This window comes from Elephas maximus, chromosome 10 (genome assembly GCF_024166365.1).
Source record: "Elephas maximus indicus isolate mEleMax1 chromosome 10, mEleMax1 primary haplotype, whole genome shotgun sequence".
Lineage (NCBI taxonomy): Eukaryota > Metazoa > Chordata > Mammalia > Proboscidea > Elephantidae > Elephas > Elephas maximus.
This window is the reverse complement of record NC_064828.1, coordinates 99,747,880-99,763,508: the sequence shown is the minus strand read 5'-3', so window position 1 is coordinate 99,763,508 and position 15,629 is coordinate 99,747,880.

Below are 15,629 nucleotides of genomic sequence, written 5' to 3'. Positions count from 1 at the left end.
TGGGAATCCCAGAACCCTTAATTGTGCTCATGTGGAACCTACATATATACCAAGAGGCAGTCATTCGGAGAGAACAGCGGGATAGATACTGCGTGGTTTAAAGTCAGAAAAGGTGCGCTTCAGGGTTGTACCCTTTCACAATACTTATTCAATCTCTATGCTGAGCAAATAATTAGAGGAGTTGGACTATATGAAGAAGAACGGGGCATCAGGATTGGAGAAAGACTCATTAACAACCTTCGCTATGCAGATGACACAACCTTGCTTGCTGAAAGTGAAGAAGACTTGAAGTACTTATTGATTAAGATCAAAGATGACATCCTTCAGTACGGATTTCCCCTCAACCTAAAACAAAAATCCTCACAACTGGATCAATACATAACATCATGATAAACAGAGGAAAGTTTGAGTTTGTCAAGGATTTCATTTTGCTTGGATCCACAATCAATGCCAATGGAAACAAAAGTCAAAAAATCAAGTTACATATTGCATTGGGAAAATTGCCCGTGAAAGACCTCTTTTAAGTGTTAAAAAGCAAAGACATCACTTTAATGACTAAGGTGTACCTCATGCAAGCCATGTCGTTTTCAGTTGCCTCATATGCATGAGAAACCTGGATATTGAGTAAGGGAGACCAAGAAAAATTGATGCCTTTGAATTTTGGTGTTGGCAAGAAATACTGAATATATCACGGACTGCCAGAAGAAGGAACAGGTCCGTCTTTGAAGTACAGTCAGATGCTCCTTATAAGCAAGAATGGCGACATTTAGTTTTATGTACTTAGGGCATGTTATCAGGAAGGGCCAGTCCATGGAGGAAGACATCATGCTTGATAAAGCAGAGGGTCAGGGAGAAAGAGGAAAACTCTCAATGAGATGGATTGACACAGTGGCTGCAACAGTGGGCTCAAGCATAACAATGATTGTAATGATGGCGCAGGACTGGGCAGAGTTTCATTCAGGTGCATATAGAGTCACTATGAGACAGAACCAGATGGATGGCACCTAGCAACAACAATAACATTTGTTTTGTATTTTATATATGCGTTTGAAAGTTTTTATTGTTGTTAGTTGCCATCCAACCAGCTCTGACTCATGGTGACCTTATGTATAACAGAAAGAAACATTATCCAGTCCTGCACCAAGGTCACAATCTTTAGTACGTTTGCACCTGTTATTGTAGCCACCCTGTATATGCATATTGTGGTGGGTTTTCCTCCATTTCTTTGATCTTCCACTTTACCAAACATGATGTCCTGAAAAACAAAAGTAGCTACACAAAATGCGAATTACCGGTTTATAGGTCATACACATTTTTAAAAAATATATTAGTTACTTTACTAAATTCTGTCAAATCTCTCTCACCAAGTTACTGAATAAATTTACTCTTACTGTTATAAGGTAAGAACACAAGCCTATCTAATATTCTCAGCAACTTGAAATTCAGTTTTGTTTCTTAATTCGTTCGTCTTAATTCTCATTTACCTAAATACTGTTAAAGTTAATCTGTTTTTCTGAGATTCTTAGCCATTTTCACTTCCTCTTCTGTTAACTGCCAGTTCATAGACATTATGCAAGTGTCTATTGGCTATTTAGATTTCTTGTTTTTAAGATTACTTTTTGTATTCTGGAGAGTAATTTTTAGAGTTGTTTATGTTATTAATGTATCCTCCTAGTGTACTGTTTCCTTTTATTCTAGTTAATTTGTCTTTTGTCTTCTAGAAGCTTTAAAATTTCAATAAGGTAAATTTATGATTCCTTTAATTTATAGTGTTTATGTGTTTTGTTTACAAAATCCTTCTCTGCCCAAAAGTCATAAATGTATTTTCCTTTAATATTTTTGTGGCTTTGTTATTTATGTTTATGTTTTTATTTTATATGGAACTTGAGTAAAAGGGATAAACATCTAATTTTATTATTTACTTATAAATATCAAACTGTGTTAGCACTGTTTGTTGAATAATCCTCCCTCGTCTCACTAATTTTAATTGTTCTTTACCCACTGCCAAATTCATGCACGCACACACACACACTTAACACACGCACTGCCTATACGCATCTGTATAAAAAGATCAGTTGCTGTCAAGTCTGTGTCCAAAATGTCACAACCTTGAAAATTCTATGGAATGGTTCTACTGTGCAACACATGAGTTCACCAGTGAGTCAGAATCAACTGGTGGCAACTAACAACGACAACAATCTCTTGGCTGGATCCTTAAACACTGATAGCCCTAGCTTCTAGTAATCCTCTGTATATGGTCTCTCTCTCTTGTAGGTACCTCACTCCTCCAGATGAGCTTATGAATTGTTTGGGCCTGCTAGGACTTGGTTATCTTTCATGGGTCCACTCAACCCACACGGAAACTCATGAGTCATCACCTCACTAATTTCTAGAAACCAACTGCCAGTCTCCTGAGTCCTCCATTGTGCAACCTGCCCACGGTAGGCCCTGGAATGGTTATCTGAAGCTTTCTTCACTGGGAAGGTGGGGAGAAGGGGACAGCATAACAACTCTCTCAAAGGAGTTCTCACTAGGGAAAGCATCCTATCAATCTACTCACCTGCAATTTTAAGGCTTTAAATTGGATGCTAGACTACAGTTTTCATGAGGGTTCACGATATCTCAGCATGTTCTGTAGGGACAGTCTAGCAGCTGTTCTTCAGCTCTGTTAAAGTCTCAAGACAATGGTAGAGTGGTCTTTACACATGCCTTGCAAAAATGACTTGGAGAGCTTACCATGTTTTCTATGTGTTCTAAACAGTTTTTATTATCAGATAAATGTCTGTTCCTTGAGAGGTTGAAATAACCTGGTTTTGAAATATCTGTGTCTGTTTTCTTTTAGGAGGTAGATACTACTGTTTTTGTGTATTCTATAGTATTCTTCTATTCAGGCTTTCTATTTTCTATTGAGTCAATTTGTCAGTTTATATTTTCTTAGAAAATTATTTCACTAGGTTGTTTTGTACAAAGCTGTGTATTGTATTTTCTCAGATTTAAGAAAAAAGTCCTCTCTCAATCTATAGTTATGTATCCTTTAAATTATCACTATTAATTTGGCATTTATCTCTTTTTGAAATAATCTTTAAAAGACTCATCTGTTTTTGCTGTTTTCAAGGAAGCAGGTTTTGCTTCTATTGATCAACTCTACTAATAATTCTTTTTAAATTTTTTTTAATTTTATTGTTATTTTTAATTCCTTATATTCATTTTGGGTTTTATTTTTTATTCCTTCTTTCTATTCATTTTGGGTGTGTGTTTTTTTTCCAGCTTATTGAAAACAAAAGATGATTTTATGTATTTTCAACATGTCTTTTTTCTAATGAATATATTTTATTACAGCAGAAAGCATACATTTGTGTGTGTGTGTGTATGTGTGTGTAATTTTAATTTTCCAATTAAATATCCATCATCGAGCCAAAAATCACGTAGGTATCTGTGAATATGTATGTTTGTTTATGTTAATTTCCAGGTATCCACATTTTTAGTTATTCATGATTACTGATCTCTAGGTTTATCGCATTATAGGAGAGATTAGTCCCTGGACAAGGACATCATGCTTGGTAAAGTACAGGGTCAACAAAAAAGAGGAAGACCCTCAATGAGATGGATTGACACAGTGACTGCAACAACAGGCGCAAGCATAACAACGAGTGTGTGGGCATGATGCAGGACCAGGCAGTGTTTCGTTCTATGGTACATAGGGTCGCTATGAGTCAGAACTGACTCCACAGCACGTAACAACAACAACATGGCCAGCATAATATCTGTGTTGACGTACTATTTTGTTTCCTTTTGTGGTTTAATAGATAATCATTTTTGTGTGTTCCATGGGATTGAATAAATGTATGTACTGTGTGCATGTGGAGTACAAATTTTGGTATAACTTTAATAGATTTAGCTTTTGAATTGCGATACTTAAATCTCCTCTAATGTTAATTTTTGCTATAGTGATCCTATTCTGTGACAGGTGCACTTAATTATCCCGTAATGCTTACTTAACATTATTCCTTTCATCCTCCCTCTCCCTCCAAGTGTCATGCTTTGGAGTTGTTAGAATGAATCCTCTAATAGCATTTTCAGATGAGGTCTGTGTGAGCTAGTCTTTCAGAATCCTTGTATGCCTGAAATGTCTTCATTTTTTCAAGTGTGTAGTTGTTATTCACTAATTTTTTTTTTTCATTTCTGAAACTTGCTCTTGAACATTGAGCAGCTAAAGCAAAAGGAAGAATTGCTGAAGTAAAAGAACTGAACAGAAGATTTCAAAGTGTGACTCAGGAAGACAAAGTATTAAAATGACACATGCAAAAAGCTAGAGATGAAAAACAAAAGGAAAGAACAGGCTTGGCGTTTCTCAAGCTGAAAGAACTGAACAAAAGACTCAAGCCTCGAGTTGCAATAGTGAAGGATTCTATAGGGAAATATTAAATGATGCAGGAAGCATCAAAAGAAGATAGAAGGAATACACAGAGCCATTATACCAAAAAGAATTACTCAGTGTTCAACCATTTCAAGAGGTAGCATGTAATCAGGAACTGATGGTACTGAAGGAAGAAGTCCAAGCTGCTCTGAAGGCATTGGCGAAAAACAAGGCTCCAGGAATTGATGGAATATCAGCTAAGATGTTTCAACAAACAGATGCAGAGCTGAAGGTGCTCACTAGTCTTTGCCAAGAAATACGGAAGACAGCTTCCTGGCCAACTGACTGGAAGAGATCCATATTTATGCCTATTCCCAAGAAAGGTGATCCAACCAAATGTGGAAATTATAGAACAATATCATTAATATCATACACAAGCAAAATTTTGCTGAAGATCATTCAAAAACGGCTGCAGCAGTATATTGACAGGGAACTGCCAGAAATTCAGGCTGGTTTCAGAAGAGGACGTGGAATCAGGGATATCATTGGCTGATGTTAGATGGATCCTGGCTGAAAGCAGAGAGTACCAGAAGGATGTTTACCTGTGTTTTATTGACTATGTAAAGGCGTTCGACTGTGTGGATCATAACAAATTACAGATAACATTGCAAAGAATGGGAATTCCAGAACACTTAATTGTGCCCATGAGGAACCTTTACATAGATCAAGAGGGAGTTGTCCAGACAGAACAAGGGGATACTGATTGGTTTCAAGTCAGGAAAGGTGTGTGTCTGGGTTGTATTCTTTCACAGTACCTATTCAATCTGTATGCTGAGCAAATAATCCGAGAAGCTGGTCTATATGAAGAAGAACAGGGCATCAGGTTTGGAGGAAGACTCATTAACAACCTGTGTTATGCAGATGACAGAACCTTGCTTGCTGAAAGTGAAGGGGACTTGAAGCACTTACTAATGAAGATCAAAAGCCATAGCCTTTAGTATGGATTGCACCTCAACATAAAGAAAACAAAAATCCTCACAACTGGACCAATGAGCAACATCATGATAAACAGAGAAAAGATTGAAGTTGTCAAGGATTTCATTTTACTTGGATCCACAATCAACAGCCATGGAAGCAGCAGCCAAGAAATCAAAAGATGCATTGCATTGGGCAAATCTGCTGCAAAGGACCTCTTCAAAGTGTTGAAGAGCAAAGATGCCACCTTGATAACTAAGGTACACCTGACCTAAGCCATGGTATTTTCAATTGCATTGTATGCATGTGAAAGCTGGACCAAGAATCAGGAAGACCGAAGAAGAATTGACACCTTTGAATTGTGGTGTTGGCAAAGAATATTGAATATACCATGGACTGCCAAAAGAACGAACAAATCTGTCTTGGAAGAAGTGCGGCCAGAGTGCTCTTTAGAGGCAAGGATGGTGAGACTGCGTCTTACATACTTTGGACATGTTGTCAGGAGGGATCAGTCCCTGGAGAAGGACATCATGCTTGGCAAAGTACAGGGTCAGTGGAAAAGAGGAAGACCCTCAATGAGGTGGATTGACACAGTGGCTGCAACAATGAGCTCAAGCCTAACAACGATTGTAAGGATGGCACAGGACTGGGCATTGTTTCGTTCTGTTGTGCATAGAATGGCTATGATTCTAACAACAACAACAGTTGTTATAGACAGGTGCAAAGTAATTTTCTGTCAGAAATTTAACTCTGTTGCTCCATAGATTTTGTGTTGAGGATATTGTGGAGGAGAGTCCTAATAGCAAACTACACAAAAACCAACCCAGTGCTGTCGAGTCGATTCCGACAATCGCAAACTAACACCTACTTATTTGGAGCATTTTTGTTTGTGCATTTTGCTTCATTTCTTTTTTCTCTTCTTTTTTTTTTTTTTAACTGTCCCTCTTTTGCTCAAAAATTTTAGATTTTCTATCTTCTTTTGTAATTTAGATATTATTACAAAGTGTTTAATACGTGTGTCTATGTATGTGCACCTGTGTATCTTTGTGTTTTATTATTCTTGGCACTAAATGAACCTTCTAGATGATTCATGTCTTTTATCTGTTCTGAGAATTTATCTTTCACTGTTTTTCTAGATATCCCTCTTCATCAATCTTTATTTTCTCCTGAAGCATCTTAGATATATATGGAATCCCTAGATTTATCCTTCTTATCTCTTTCATAATTTTTATTTTTACTTATCTTTTTTTTTTTTTTTAAACTGTGTTTTGTGAGCCAACCTCTTCTTGATTGGAAAGATTTTTAATTTATTCTTTGGAGTCCTTTATTTTGCTTTTCAGTTCTCATAATTTAAGTTTTCTTGATCTCTAAGTGAATCGTTTGTAGGAATTTGATGTCGTTTCACATTTTTGTGGGAATTTTACATTAACACAGTGTTAGGTTCTTTTATACTTTCACTGTTTTATGTTTCCTCACATCTATGTTCTCATATTTATTAAGTTTGTTTACTGTCCCTGGTGTGAGCTTTCCTTAAATGTCTGGTAATAACTGGTCGTGTGCTTATCTTTATAGCTGAGGCCCCCTGTTCCATCAGCTGCTGGGTCTTTGCCTCATGTGTGCATGTGTGTTAGTAGGGGGAGTGTGCAGAGGGCTGCTCATAATGGTGTCTTCAGCCTTCACAAAGAGATTGATGGTAATGATGTGGCTCTTGGCAAGTCACTTCACCTGCTTATATTTGGGGTCTGAGGGTGCTTCTTTCTTATTTGCAATCCCAGCAATTCAAGGTTCTGTCCTGCTTCCCCTTCATGTTGCTTATAATGGTAGACAGACACAGCTGGCATTGGCAAGTGGCTCAAGGCCACATTGGCGTGAGTGTCAACAGGTATTTCAAGGGTGTGAATTCACTTTCCCCAATGTTCCAATTAATCATCTTGTTAATTACACACAGACCTACATTTGCAACTGGCGTCATCAGTTAGTCAGGGAGCTCTCTTTTTCCTGATACTGTTTTTGTAGCAATACGTTCTTAGGCATATCTGATCTGAGGTTTCCCTATTCTGTTCTGATCCAGTCTACCTTCTACTCACAGGATTTTCTAATGTTTTCTCATACTCGAGGTTTCCTTTTGTTTTCCGAGATGGTTATTGATTTTTTTTTTTTTTAAACCATCATTTCATTAGTTCTAAGGATTTGGGAGAGGATGAACAAATTGTAGCTTTTCCTCAGCCAGGAAAACATAAATTTAATCCTATCAAGCACTGTGAGTTAAAATTTTTGCTGACTTCTGCTATATCCCCACAGTTCTCAGTAACCAGTGTTTAGTATACTGCTGACCATCATACATCTTTGTTGCATCAGGGCTACAGGAAGACACTTTAGACAATAACAATAAAAACTGGATTCTAAAGCACTATATAATTCTCTAAATTCTAGAACTGTTGTCATTATTTCTGGTTTGTAATTTTTCTCTCCCTGCAAGGCAAATTTTAAGAAAAGTCCACAATACAAGTGCATTCCGTATTCTTTATTAAAAATCCACTGAAGGTATATTTTAGCAAATTGAACAGGGAAGTGGATCCTATTTATTGAAGACCCACAAATTTAGTGTTTTTTCCCAGCGAACATCCAAGAAAAATATAAAACAGAATCAAGTGAGCTTGAAGCATCTGACTTTGGGGTACTGAGTGAATACTTCTTCTACTTCCTCTGCTGCCCAGAGGTAAAAATGCTGGAGGTTAGTGGATCTACACATTGCAAATACATTAAAAATAAAACCCTGGTAACCAGCAAGAACTTTTGAAACTAAGTGATACAAGGAAAATGAAAAATAGTAGCCCATGGTTGAGGTATGACGGAAAAAAAAAAAAAAAAAAAAGACAAAATTGAACATTCTAGAACCACCATGAATCTGGAATACACAAACAACAACAGAGTAAGATGAAAGGTTTGTTAAGTTTAAAAAGTGTCCCTAAATTTACTATCCCAGGGGGCGGGGAGGGGGGAACACACTATTTTTCAAAAATTGTTTTTTAGGTAAATTCAGTGTTCCCCAAAGGGATTCACTTAGAGACAGATAAAAGTCTGGCTTTTTAGTAAAAATGCTTTCCATCTTTAATGGTTATTTGGACCATTCTCACCTTCTTTCTTATTTACCATGAATTTCTACATTTTAGAGGTCTTTAAAGATGATTACCCCTGGTTTACCTAACTAGCAGGATTATGAAAATTAAATGAGATGCAGTTAAGGGAAGTACTTGTAATATATTTATCACCCATAAACATTTTAGAAAAAGAAGTCATAATGTATTAGTTTCTTGGTGCTGCCGTAACAAATTAGCACAACATGGGTAGATTAAAAGCACAGAAATTATTCCCTCACACAGTTCTGGAAGCCAGAATTCCAAAATCGAGAGTGTCAGCAGGGCGAAAATCCCTGCAGAGACTCTAGTGGAAGATCCTTCCTTACCTTTTCCAGCTTCTGGTGGCTTCTGGCATTCTTTGATTTGTGGCAGCCTGACTCCCATCTCTGCCTCCACCTTCACATAACCATCTTCTTGGGATCTCTGTGCTCTCTCCTCTTCTTATAAGGACATCAGTCATAAACTTAGGGCCATCCTAAATCTATGATGACTTCATCCGGATACCCTTAACTAATCCTTCTGTGAAGATCCTACTTCCAAATAAAATCCCATTCTGAGAACCCAGGCAGATGTGAATTTCAGGAAGACGCTATTTACCCACTACCTATAAAAAAAAAAAAAAAAGCTCAGTGCCATTGAGTGGATTCTGACTCATAACGACCCTATAGGACAGAGTAGAACTGCCCCATAGAGTTTCCAAGGAGCGCCTGGCGGATTCCAACTGCAGTCCCTTTGGTTAGCAGCTGTAGCATTTAACCAGTACACCGCCAGGGTTTCCACACTACCTATAGAATATGGAAAAAATAAATATGAGTAATGCTAGAAGGAATGTTGGTGTTTCAATATTCTATTAAAATAATATTTTAAAAAATTGATCTAACGAACAATTGAAATTATATAGGTATCTCAACATAAATAATCAGTGAGAAGATGCAGTTTGGATAGGGCACTGGGTATTTCATACAGGTTTTTACCTGTAAAGAAAGTGGCTTTTTTCCCCCCCTTGGGGCCCTATAAATGAGAGGACCCTGTAACCGAGGGGATTCTACGTGTTAGCAGTGAATTCCTGAATGAAAAGTTTTTTCTAACATTGTGGAAGAAAACTGTGTTCCTCTCCCATAGACTTATCCAGCAGCTGTGTGCCCTAGGGAGGACAGGTATTTAGGGGTGATGTAACACTTTAGTCAACATTAAGAATAACTGACATGGAATCAAAGTGTATCTTCATCAAACTTCACAGTTAAATTTTCTCACTCATCAATTTTATATGCACGTGAGACAACTGTGTTTTAAGAGATTTCCACTGAAATGTTTGAAGTGGACTTAACGTTGAAGGACAGCAATTCTATATTTTTTTCATCAACACAGTTCAGGAATATGTATATAACTGCATATTTGTGTACATTTGCATGTATCTGTATATATTCTCAGCTCTGCCAGTTGCAGAGACAATTACACAGATCCTGGAGGATTGTCCTCCTAATTGAACAAAGTGGAAACAGTGAACTGAAGAATTTATTCCCAAACATATTCATCAATTCAAAGTAATATTGTTGAGGGCCTATATAGGGTGACTGTGAGCTGAAGTCAACTCGACGGCAATGAGTTTTAGGAAACCCTGAAGGCGTAGTAGTTAAGAGCTACAGCTGCTAACAGAAAGGTCTACAGTTCAAACATACCAGGTGCTTGTTGCAAACCCTATGGGGCAGTTCTACTTTGTCCTATAGGGTCACTATGAGTTGGAATTGACTTGACAGCAATGGGTTATAGCATTGATTTCAGCAGTGTCTTTACATTTGAGAATAGTACACCTGTAAATCAATATGACTAATTATATTAATAGCTAATACTTATATTGTGCTTACCGTGTTTTTAATCTCAAAACCACACTATATCATAGTGTCTATTACTAACCAAATCCTAAATAAATTGTCGCATTAATAAGTAGGCATACATGGAGACAACTATAATATATTTCAAGTACAAAATACAGTGGAGCATAAGAGCAGTAACATTTATGATTCCTGAGATTCAGAGAAGATTTAACAGAGTAGATACTATTGGGGATGAGATCTTAAGAAGAAGGAATAGGGAAGACAGGAAAGCAAAGCCAAGATAGTCCAAAGAATATCAGAGATGACCATGTGAGAAAACACTGAGGTATTATAGATTCATGGTGAGGTTGGGGAAACTCAAATACATGAGTAATAACAGTTTATAAATTTACAGGGGTGATATAGTAGACTGTGTGAATAGAAGCCACTTTTTAGACTTGTAGACACTTCAAGTAATTTCCCTTTTTACTAGGGAGTTATTAGACTGCTTTGAGTAGGGGAATCATGTTGTTGGGATTAAGTTGCCAGGGTCAAGGATATGTTGGAGTGGGTTGTACCCACAGGTGATTAGGCCAAAAGAGAGACTATTCCAATGGTTCAAGTGAAAGTTAATGCAAGAGAGAATTAGGCAATGGATTAGGAGAATGGGGAAACAAACCTAGACTCAAGAGGTGCGAAGAAGACAAAATCAAAGGATGACGATGGATTGAATATGAAAGGAGTATAGGAATTGCAAACGAGGATAAGACACAAGGGAGGACCAAGAAGACTCTGAATATTATGGCTTAGTAAAGTGAAATGATGAAAAAAATAATTTGCCAAGATAGAATACCCAGGATCAGGATCACACATAGGGATGCCATGATGACTTAGCTTTGGATATGGTGAATTATAATGCCTACAGTATATATGAGAAACCCTGGTGGCATAGTGGTTAAGAGCTGTGGCTGCTAACCAAAAGGTCAGCAGTTTGAATTCACCAGGCTCTCCTTGGAAACTCTATGGGGCAGTTCTACTCTATCCTATAGGGTCACTGTGAGTGAGAATTGACTCGATAGCAATGGGTTTTTAGTAATGCGATACACCAGTGGAAAGGCCAAGTAAGTAAATGGATATGTAACTCTAGTACGCAACTGAGTTTTTCTTCTAAGTTAAATACATAGATTTAATATCTATTATATACTTCTTGTGCATAAATTACACATAGCCTTGGTAACACCAATATCTAAGGCTAAGGAAAAATAGAAATTAGAAGGGGGAGAAACGGTGGTTTGAGAAAAACAGACCAATACCAAATGGTATTTGAGAATTCTACCTAGTAATAAAACTAGATAATTAAGTGGTTGACAGCTATAAACCAAAACCAAACCCACTGCTTTCCAGTTGATTCTGACTCAGCAACTCTATAGGACAGAGTAGAATTACCCATAGGGTTTCTAAGGAGTATCTGGTAGATTCAAAGCGCTGACCTTTTGGTTAGCAGCCATAGCTCTTACCCACTACACCACCAGGATTTCCATAGATGAGCTAGTAACACCCGTAAGTTGATAACTAAAAAGTTAAGCTATGCTAGGTTTAGCTACATGGAAGTCACTGAGGAGATTAAGAAGAACCGTTTCATTATAATAGCTAAGAAGAAAGACAAACTTCTTTGACTTGGGAATTGATTGAGAAAACTGAGAGTGTGAGTATATTTGTTTTTTCTAGAAGCTTAGGTGGATTAAAAGTATGCATGATATTCAGACAAGATAGTAAACAAGCATAGATTGTACATTTCCTCTGTGTCAGAAAAAAAAAAAAAGAGAGAGAGGGAAGAAAATATGAGTCCTGAAAAATAATATAAAACCTATAAGGAACTCCTACAGAGATAATAAATTTGCAAACTGATGTGGAGAGATTGGGCAGCCTGGAGTAGAGAAGGTCAGGTGCTATGTTCAAAGAATGTGTCGGAGGGCAGTTTAGAATTAAGCTAACGTATATCCCTGAAAATAAAGAAGAAGAAAAAAATCTATACACTCCAGGGAGAAAAATCTGAAAACCAAGAAAAGAACAAAATCTTATTGATAATGAACTGGTTAATATAACACTGGAGGCAAAAGTACATTGAAGTAATATATTCAAAGTGTTGAAGAAAAATTACATCATAGAATTTAAAATTATAGAAAAGTTATATCAAACACAGAATTTAAATCTGCCAGTTAAATTTGATGGTACAATAAAGATGTTTTCATCTACATAAAAACCTCAGATGGTTCATCATATGAATATCATTATTTTTTTTTAAAGAGCTTGAAGAACATACCCAGAAAGAGGAAAATTTTTAAAGGAAGACACAATAACATGTGTCTTCCCAGTATACCCACCCACTGCATAAATTGGATAATTGTAGCATATTGTAGTATTGTCTTCAAAAACAAGGGACATAAAAAGATATACTCTTCAATAGAGTAAAATAAAACAATAGACTAGTGACATTCCAATTTTTTTTTAAAACTGTGACCTGGGACATATACATATATATTTTGTATATTTCTCCATAGTCGGTATTTATATAGTGAATGTGTGTATACGCATGGGCATATGCATATGCTATGAATTGAACTGTGCCCCCCCCCAAATATATGTTGGAGTCCTAACCCCTGATACATGGGGATGTATTTCCATTTGGGAGCAGAGGTTTCCTTGTTAGGTTAATAACACCCTGTTAGTGCAGGGAGTGTTTTAAACCAATCACTTTTGAGATATCAAAGAGCAGATTAGGCACTGAAGCAAGTAAGCACAAATGAAGAAAAAAGATAAATGCCACGTGGTGATCTCCAAGGAACTCTGAGAAGAAGGCTAGAGAAGCTGATACAAGGATTGTCCCCAGAGGTGAGCTAGCCTTCCCCTAGAGCTGGTTTCCTGAATTTGGACTTCTAGCCTCCTAAGCTGTGAGAAAATAAATTTCTGTTCGTTAAAGCCATCCACTTGTGCTATTTCTATTATAGCAGCACTAAGAAATTAAGACAATACATGAATAAAAACGTTTTTCTAACATAATATTTGCCTTTTTAATCTAGTCTGCAACCTAAAGTTGTTATCTTTGTAGGCTTCTTTTGCACTGGTCTGGTCTACTTAATTAATGTCTCCGACTACAATGGAGGATTGGAGATCGCATTTGATGAGCGGAGGACAGAGGGCAGTAATTTTATTGTGCTATGAAGTTGTCTTATTTGGAGCAAAGATAGAAAAAAACAATCATAGCATAGGTTAAAGTGACTATCATTAGAGATAAACACCATAAAAATACAAATAGAAGAGAACTGAGAAGACAGAAAGCACGGCAAGCAAAAAAAAAAAAAAAATTAACAATATGTTGCCTATAAAAGATAAATTGGAAAAAGATTAAGAAAATTGAAAATAAGGAATTAAAAGAGATCAGTAAGTTTTTTTTTTTTTTCGTTTTGTTTTAGTAGTGGTGGCCTAACTGATTCCTCTAAAGATATATTTAAAAAAACACCAGCAACAATGGCAAAAAACACATTTTCTCAGATGCATCAAAGACCTAATAAAACAGCTAGTAATTACTCCAGTGTCACTGAGAGCACAAAACACAAATACCTGAAATTGAGCTCGGTCAAACCCTAAGGCATTTTGCCTGTGAGACTGAAGAAGCTCTATTAGCAGGCCTGGGGATCACAGCAGAGTCCTGACAGGAGTGCGAAGACTTTAAAAGAGTCACTCTTACTCTCTGGCTTTATGTACTCTCTGCTTTTGCCCTGTTAGTTTAAAATAAAATGTGAAATGTTAGCAGCCATTTTGAGTGAATTCTGGTTTCTAGAAGAGTAGGATGGGGCTGTAGGACTAGCTAAGTACGAAATTTCCGTGTGGCCTACCTGCTATGGGCAGAACCTCTGAAGGTATGAACTCAGAAATGGGGTAAGCTCTCCACCCTGTTAGATCATCTAAGGAGACCAGGTAACCTCAGAGCCTTGGTCCAGGACAGCTAGAGACCTTATGTAGGTGTCTGGAGAAAAAAAAAAAAAAAATCCTGTGTGGAAGAAAAATAAATTCTTTGTGAAAGTAAAAGATGCCAAAGATGGGGAAAATTAATAATGTGGTTCCTATGATATAAGCACTGGAAAAAAAAAATTCATCACCATCACTGGAGGGGAAAAAACAAAAAAGTTCAACCTGACTCCAACCAGGATAAAATAAATAAATGGAAACTACAGTCTGCAAAACGCCTCAGTTATTCATTGCTCTGTCATGAAAAAAAAAAGATGAACTGTCCTAGATTAAAAAAAAAAAAAAAAAAACCTAAGAAGCCATGAAAACTAAATGCAATGGATGACCTTTGCATCTTGGGTTTGTTTTTAAAGAATATAATGGAAATTACTGAGGTAGTTGGTAAATTTGATTATGAATATTTTAGAAAGTGTTTTTTGCTGTCTAGTCGATTCCAACTCATAGTGACCCTATAGGACAAAGAAGAACTGTCTCATAGGGTTTTTACGGAGTGGCTGCTGGGTTTGAACTGCTGACCTTTTGGTTAACAACCTGTGCTCTTACCCACTTCACCACCAGGGCTTCATATTAGAAAACAGCACTAGGTTAATGTGAAGTCTTCTAAATGTGGCAAATTGTACTGTGTTTGTATAGGAGAATGTGTTTACGTGCTTTTCTTAGGAGATACTTGCTAAAATATTTAGGCGTAAAATTACATGATTTCTCTGTACCCTTCAAGTGTTTCAGCAAAAAAAGTTATGTATGTGTCTGTATAACACAGATATGGCAAAATATTAACAATTAGTCAATCTAGCTGATAATTACATGGGGTTCATTTTATGCTTCTTGAATTCTTGACATCAAAATAAAATGTTGGAAGGAAGAAATGGGGGGACATGGCCATCATAAGTATTTTTAAAATTTTAAATGAATTATCTACTTTCTTAACAACTTATGCAATTAGCCCTAGTGATTGTAATACCATAATAGTGTTATTTTTAATTTTTTTTAACTCCAGTTTAAATTTTAGACTTCTTGTATTTGTGGGGCTCTTGGGTCATCCATTTAGAGATGTATAGCAACAACTATGCTACGGAAAGTGAGCACAAATCCTTTTTGGATAGTTCTCTGTCTCTCATACAAATATATCATGATTATAAGGCCTAAAAAATAAAAATGAATGGACCGTAAGAACCACAGCCTCCACCAGACTGAGTCCAGTACAACCAGATGGTCCCTGGCTACCACCACTGACTGTTCTGACAGGGATCACAATAGGGGGTCCCAGATAGAGCTGGAGGAAGGTGTAGAACAAAATCCTAACTCACAAGAGAG